Source organism: Lathyrus oleraceus, chromosome 3, assembly GCF_024323335.1.
Source record: "Lathyrus oleraceus cultivar Zhongwan6 chromosome 3, CAAS_Psat_ZW6_1.0, whole genome shotgun sequence".
NCBI lineage: Eukaryota > Viridiplantae > Streptophyta > Magnoliopsida > Fabales > Fabaceae > Lathyrus > Lathyrus oleraceus.
The window spans coordinates 366,899,711-366,906,906 of NC_066581.1; the positions used below are offsets into that span (position 1 = coordinate 366,899,711).

General features: G+C 31.4%; 2 pseudogenes; one reads left to right on the top strand and one right to left on the bottom strand.

The window, feature by feature from the left end:
* Nucleotides 1–2,688: 2,688 nt before the first annotated feature.
* Nucleotides 2,689–4,486, bottom strand: LOC127131309 (uncharacterized; annotated as a pseudogene).
* A 1,710-nt stretch (nt 4,487–6,196) lies between these two features.
* Nucleotides 6,197–6,964, top strand: LOC127131310 (F-box/kelch-repeat protein At3g23880-like; annotated as a pseudogene).
* Nucleotides 6,965–7,196: the final 232 nt, after the last annotated feature.

A 7,196-nucleotide genomic window follows, 5' to 3' on the forward strand; every position in this document is an offset into this window, starting at 1 on the left:
ATCGAATGCGTAGGCATCGAACTTGCCGTAGCTGGTACCAGTGTTCGCCCTTATCGAAGAAGAAAGGGGTCGTACATTGCTGGTTGATGGATTTTGAGAATTTTGTCTATTTGGCGCATTTAAATTCACCATTCTCCTAGTGGATCTTCTCCTTGGTCTGTGTTCGTTGGTTGTGGCTACTTTACCACTTCTTAGTAACATACAAATAATTCTTTCTAAAGGGAGAAGACGAATGAATAACCAGAATAAAAAAATGAGGAAATTTTCACTTTTCAAAATTGTTACCATTGTCCCACTGGGCATGTCAATTTGTTTACCGTGAAAATTGGTAAGCAACCACTGATCTTCCAAATTACTAAATTTGGTTACTTACAGGATCAATCAGATTGATCCTAGGACATGTGCTAATTATTTGTTAAAGTGAATTCTAATTAACATAAACACTTCGACGGTGTTTATAATAATAGTGATTCGTGAAGATACTAAAAAAATGAAGAACATAAAGTAAACAGAATGTTGTAAAACGAAGATAAATGAGAACAAAGATAAATCCTTTAAATAAATAGATATTTTTGGAAATAAAAGATGAATTGAATTACTTCAAAGTAAATGATAATGGTGTAAATCAAACGTACATTTTTCAATTTACTGTTTCTCTACACACGGATACTTGGTAAATTTTATAGATTTGTACACACTTTGAACACACACGATCCTAGCACTAAGACCTTTTATTTATACTAATCAAAATAGCCGCTTCTAACGGTCTTTCTATCATATCGAGACAAATGACGCTTTGCATGGATGCAACTATCCACTATGCTCCACGTGTATCTTTAGTAATTCAAATAACAACAAAAGTTCCCTCCTTTATTTGAATTTGAATCTTTCACCGAAAACGTCTTCAAACACTAAAAAATATTTCTAAGTCCCTGCAGCATCTTGACCCTCTCATCAAGGCATCTTCGACTAGAACTCCCAATATCTTATCTATTCGAAATATCTTCACAGGAAACTCCATTTTTTAATTCCAATATGGACGTCAAAATTAGGAGCTATCAGTTTTAAAGGTGAAACTTATTATGCAATAGGCTCTATCTACGGTTTGGTTTGTTTGATCGATTATGAGTCATAAATTTTTTATATATCAATAAAAAAAATGGAATCTAACTAATTGTCTTTCGTGTCACATCATTGAAAGCAATATATATATATATATATATATATATATATATATATATATATATATATATATATATATATATATATATATATATATATATATATATATATATATATATATATATATATATATATATATATATATATATATATATATGCTTATTTTCTTGGCAGAATTTAACGGGTTGTGTCCCGTGCGAATTTATAAACTATATCAAAAACATTTTTAAGATAAAATATTATATATAAATAATAGGAAATAAATTTTAATTATATAAAAATTATACTAAAGAATAAACACTTTAAACAATTCCTCTACACAAGAAATATCTCAGTCAGCCATAAAAACCAGAAGTTTTCAGAACCAAACTAAAAAGAATGTACACAAATCAGAAGTCATGGTCTATTATAAAACCTATAAGATATAATAATATTAGTTTAGATTAGTGTGATTCATTTTTCTCTAACAGGTTGATTAGAACAAACCTTGGCTGATTTATCACCAAATTCTACACCTAATTATATTAATAACACCTCAATTTCTATAATTATATAAAATTTTAATTTTGAAAAACACGACATTAAATTGGAACCGACATGCATTGTTAAAGTGGGAAAACATATTAGAATTCTTTGAAGTAACATAAATATTAGTATACAGTATTGTTGGTCCATATACGTTATATGTCTATCATTGACCTTTATAATAGTCATTGTTGGTCCATTTAAGTTATAAAAAAATTCCATAAAAATGAAACACTAAAATATCCTACGATTTCAAGCTACAAATATCTCTATCATAATCCATATCATCAATTGCCACAATACCAACGATTCCTATACATGTCTTAAATATAAATAATAACATTGTACAACAAATAAAACTATTTTTTGAAAGTATATTTACCAATCAAATCAAAGTTATAATGTATTTTTGTGTATCTCCCAAACTGATATATAAATAATATTTTACCATGTTAAATCACATCTTATTAAAAAATTGCATGCTCTCTTTTGTTAAACTTAAACCTTAAATATTGTAAATATATGAAAAGTAGATTGACTATTTAACAAAAGTAATAACTTAATAATCGAAGGAGTTAATGTTCATAGTTAGATATGAACTAAATTAAAGTAATGGTACTTGACATGGAACTAACTAACTTTACAAAGACTGACATACAACAGGGCATTTCAGTACCAAGTAACATTATCAATGCTCAAAATGATTCAATATATATATCCACGAAAAATTGTAGTAGTAACCTTAAACAAATATGTATAAAGTACTGCATTGTAGCTAATGACTGTGACAATACATGTTAGCTGAAATCTCAAAACCTATATGACAGTAAGATAAGATGTATTCATTTTGCAGTTTTTTATAAATTTGAGCATTGGTAAAAGCTAAATATCCAACTGTGAAGTATTGTCACATCTAATAGGTAGCACTAAAGAATCACCTAGAAATATATGATGTCATCATCAATGCAGTACATCCTACCATCACAATGAGAAACGTTTGAAACTATCTTCATAGGCATTGAAATATAATTGCATTACCTGAAAGCAAAAAATAAGTAATGAGTAAGAATATCAAAGTTGTAATCGATAATTGCATTATATTTATTATTGAAAGTATTATCCCTAAAATTTGTACCTCAGTGTTTGACTCAACATAAATGATGTGCTCGGTGAGGTATCATCTATCACATGCCCACGTTCATCTGTACTCCATGAAAAACCACTCGAGGATTGCATATTCAAATTATCCACCTCACCAAATGCTTTAGTAATTCATCAATTGAAGTTATCAACCTTCCTCAACACATGTGGCAACTTTTCCTTGTTTGTATCTAGAAGACTGATATGACAATAAGAAACCAAAGACATATTGTTAAAGCTTAAAAGTGTAATAATTATTTAACAAACAAATTAAATGTATTTTGTTTTGTTCTTAAAATTATATCAACACCTTCTCTTTATTACAAAGGAAAATAAAGATAACATTAATCTAACACAATCACACGATATAAGCACCCCAACACAGATCAAAATTCTCATCGATGTTGATATAAGTTAGATATAAGCACCCCAAAAACATAGATTGTCATTAAAAACAAACTAAACCATCCGCCTCATAACTATTTTAGTTCAAGGGGAATATGTATTAGTTATTTCTTCTACAAGCATATTAAGTATAGTGAATATGACAATTTGCATACCAGGGAAGGATGAACTACTGAAAATACTATAACATCAGCCTAAGAGGGTTTCAATCCATTGCTAAGAAGCACATACTTTCTAGAAAGTTCAACATTTAATCTCTTGAGATTCTCAAAGGATTCGCTGAGAGCCACCAGAAAGGACTCTGTAAATGCTACCCACTTCAACACCTAAAAATGAAGAATATACCACTCATAATTATTAATAAATCAAGTGAAAAACCAATAGATTTTATCGAGAATATATTCCGTAATTAGAATTTGATATTAATGTTCAAAACCCATGATCAATTTCACATGGATCGACAACACTTAACTGCACATAAAAGAATGCAACGAATCTAGTGAAAGAACAAGAAGTAAAATAACGAAGATACAATTACCTCATCAGAATGATTAACCTCGTGTCCAGATGTCGTAGGGATTCTTAAGTAAAGAAGCTTAATATCATCGTCTAAACTATCAGCCAGAATAACACTCTACAGACAATGATAGAAATATATGTATATCACATTCAAGTTGAAAGAACCAATCTAATATTATACTATCTATCAATACTTCTTGAAGAATATTTCAAATTTCAATAATAAAACTAATATTTTAAAGTCCTCTGAAATCAATTCATGACTCGAGTTTATATCTAAGCAAAATCTATCCTTACAAAGAATAATGATAAATCATACTAAAACACAGTTGAGTGCAATACGACATGAGATTGAATATTGCATAATAGGGAAAAGCATGCACTTATAGGATCCAATGAAAAGTGCTTGGAGAGATCCTGAACAACTGATTACCTTATGGTAAATGTGTGCTCACAATTATTTTTTATATTCCCCTAAATGAAATAAATGTAGATGCATCAATAATCTAGTAAATGCATGAATTAACATCACTTACAGTTTTCAAAATTATCATGTTCCATGTAAGGAATATTATTTAGATGAGGCAACCACACCAATAGAACAAAGAAACAAAGTAAAATAGGAGAAATCAAACCTATCTTTCACTTAAAAGAATAATTATAATGAAAAAGGTAAACTTACAATTGTCGATCTCCATAATATTGCAAATTCCATTATGTAGCTCCCAATGAACATAGATGCATTAATAAAAAATATATATAAAAATCAAGATTCAACTCTGGACAAAAACAAATAAAACCCAGATTCATATCAACCAAACCAGACATAAAAACACGAACATGAAAACATGAACGCATAAACCACACCAGACATAGACATCCTCACCGTTATCATATTCGATATTGTGAAGAGGAATAAACTTGAATCATATTTTCTTAGTAGAATAGAATGAACATAAAGTACTACAGAGCAACAAAGTGAGAACTAAGAGAGAGAAGGAATCTCAAAATATATCGGACGACTTCCTCCTGGTTGAGTGGAAAGCGGTAATCGACAATAAAGTGAGAACATAGATGCATTAATATCAGTATGTTTATATTTGAAACAAAAATGAAAAAATAGAAAATAAAAGATAGAGATATGTGCATCCTGTATAATAGCTTCAACATGGAAAAAAAACATATGAACTGACCTTTAATTTTCGTCGATCTCGGGCCTGGATGAGTGGAACGAATGAAGGTTCAAGGTTTTCAGATGAAAGGAAGTGTGAACATGAAAGTGAAATATAAAAGGATGGATATGAAAGTACAGATTCTTGAAAAAACATAATAGGCTTTACCAGAAGAAAAGGGATGTATCCAGCGAGTAATATATTTTGTTGGATCAATGTGTAATGTGTAAGTACAGATTGTTTGAAAAATGGAATATGCGGTCTTTTGCTATTGTCACATGGTTGTTTGGAGTGTTTGCATTCGTGAGAAGATTTGTATTAGTCAATTACCATAAAGTACATAATATAGTCTAATTAAATATTTATTATAATGGTGGATTTGGTAGTGTCTATTGTTGAGAATGTATCAAGTGTGAGTAGTATGGATAATAGTCCCACATTGGTTGGAAATATGGAGACTTGAGCATTTATAAGTGAGAGAATCCACTCACCTATCACCTTAAGGTTTGGGGTGAATATGTGGTGTGTCTCTCACAAAGATGTTGTTCCAAAAGAAGAAATTTCACAATATTCAATACTCCCTAGTAAAACCTCCCTCAACAAATGGGAGTAAAACCTCCCTCAACAAATGGTATCATGAGCCTTTGGTTTCAGAAATGGACCAACTTACTTGTATCAAAAATACAATATTCAATACTCCCTAGTAAAACCTCCCTCAACAAATGGTATCATGAGCCTTTGGTTTCAGAAATGGACCAGCTTACTTGTATCAAAAATCAAACGGTGTCAGTGTGGTGAATAAGAAACCAGACAATATATTGGTTGCCATCAATGTCCCACATCCGATAGCCTTTAACATAGTAAATGATAATGGGTTAGAGTGAGTTTTTCTGTGGTTTTGGGCTTCAGTCGGTGGAAACAGCCATAGTTAGAGAACGAGTACGACATCGAGTTGAAGAAGAAGTTGAAGAAGAGAAGCACTTGAGAAGGGTAAGCCATGCTCCAACGATACCCAAACAGCCATTTCAGATATCATAAGATTGTCAAAATCTCTCTTTCTCTCTCTACACTTTATAGATATTTATATTTTTTATTATATATTTAATTATATTTTCTTTTATATCAAATTTTATATCATTCATTTTATTTTTTTGAAAAGAGAAATGACAAAAAAAATTAGGGTTTGAGTTGTCAAGTGAAATGTGTAAAATAGTGTTGAGTGAACAAAAGAAATTTCTAGGGTTTTGTGTGCAATGCATGTCTCTGATGATGTGTCTTGGATTCTCACTCCCGATCTCATAACGGAAATCCTTTCATGGCTTCCGGTGAAGATTCTTGTAAGGTTCAGATGCGTTTGCAAACACTGGAAATTGCTCATCTTTGAACCAACATTTGCTAAACTTCACCATCAAAAATCATCCAAACATACACACACCCTACTCACCTTTCTCGATATCATTAACGACTCAGACACTTGGATCGTAGCTCCACATCCAGTGCGTCGTTTACTGGAACACCCTTCCTCCCCTGTCAAAGAAGATGAGTGTTGGCGTTTTAAAGACGAAATTTATTATGCCATAGGCTTTATCAACGACTTAGTTTGTTTGATCGATTATGAGTCACAAGAAGATGGAAATAGAAAAATTGTATTCGGTTCTGGAACCCTACTTTAAGATTAAGATCCAAAAAATCACCAATTTTGTATGATACTCCTTCTGATCTCTGTGTGCACCTTGGATTTGGCTATGATGATTCAGGAGACATATACAAGGTTAGTCAAATTTCAATTTAGATTTAGAGTTGTGTTACTTTGATACACCAGATTAGACATTAACTTATGTGGATTAATTTTGCTATTTAATTCGTGCAAGGTGGTGACTGTGTTTTGGGATAATACAGCGGAGAAATGGGAGGTTAGAGTTCATTTCATGGGTGATAATTGATGGAGAAAGATTCTCGCTTACCCTGATTGTTCAACTCTACTAGGAACTCTCGTTGGATCATTCCTTACTAGCTTCTGACTTTGTGTATTGGTTAAATATGGAGCTGGTTAAATTGCACTCAGTTGGTAAACGTTAGCTATGCGCATCTTCAATGGGATAATTTTGTGCCTGATTGGCTGCTATTGTCGGTGTGTCTGACGGAAAATTGAGATGTCCTGATGTTGGCCTGTACACAAGCTTGGTGTGATGTTATTATGTATAATCAAAGAGATGGTAAAGTTGAACATATTGAACTTCCTAACAACCTAAT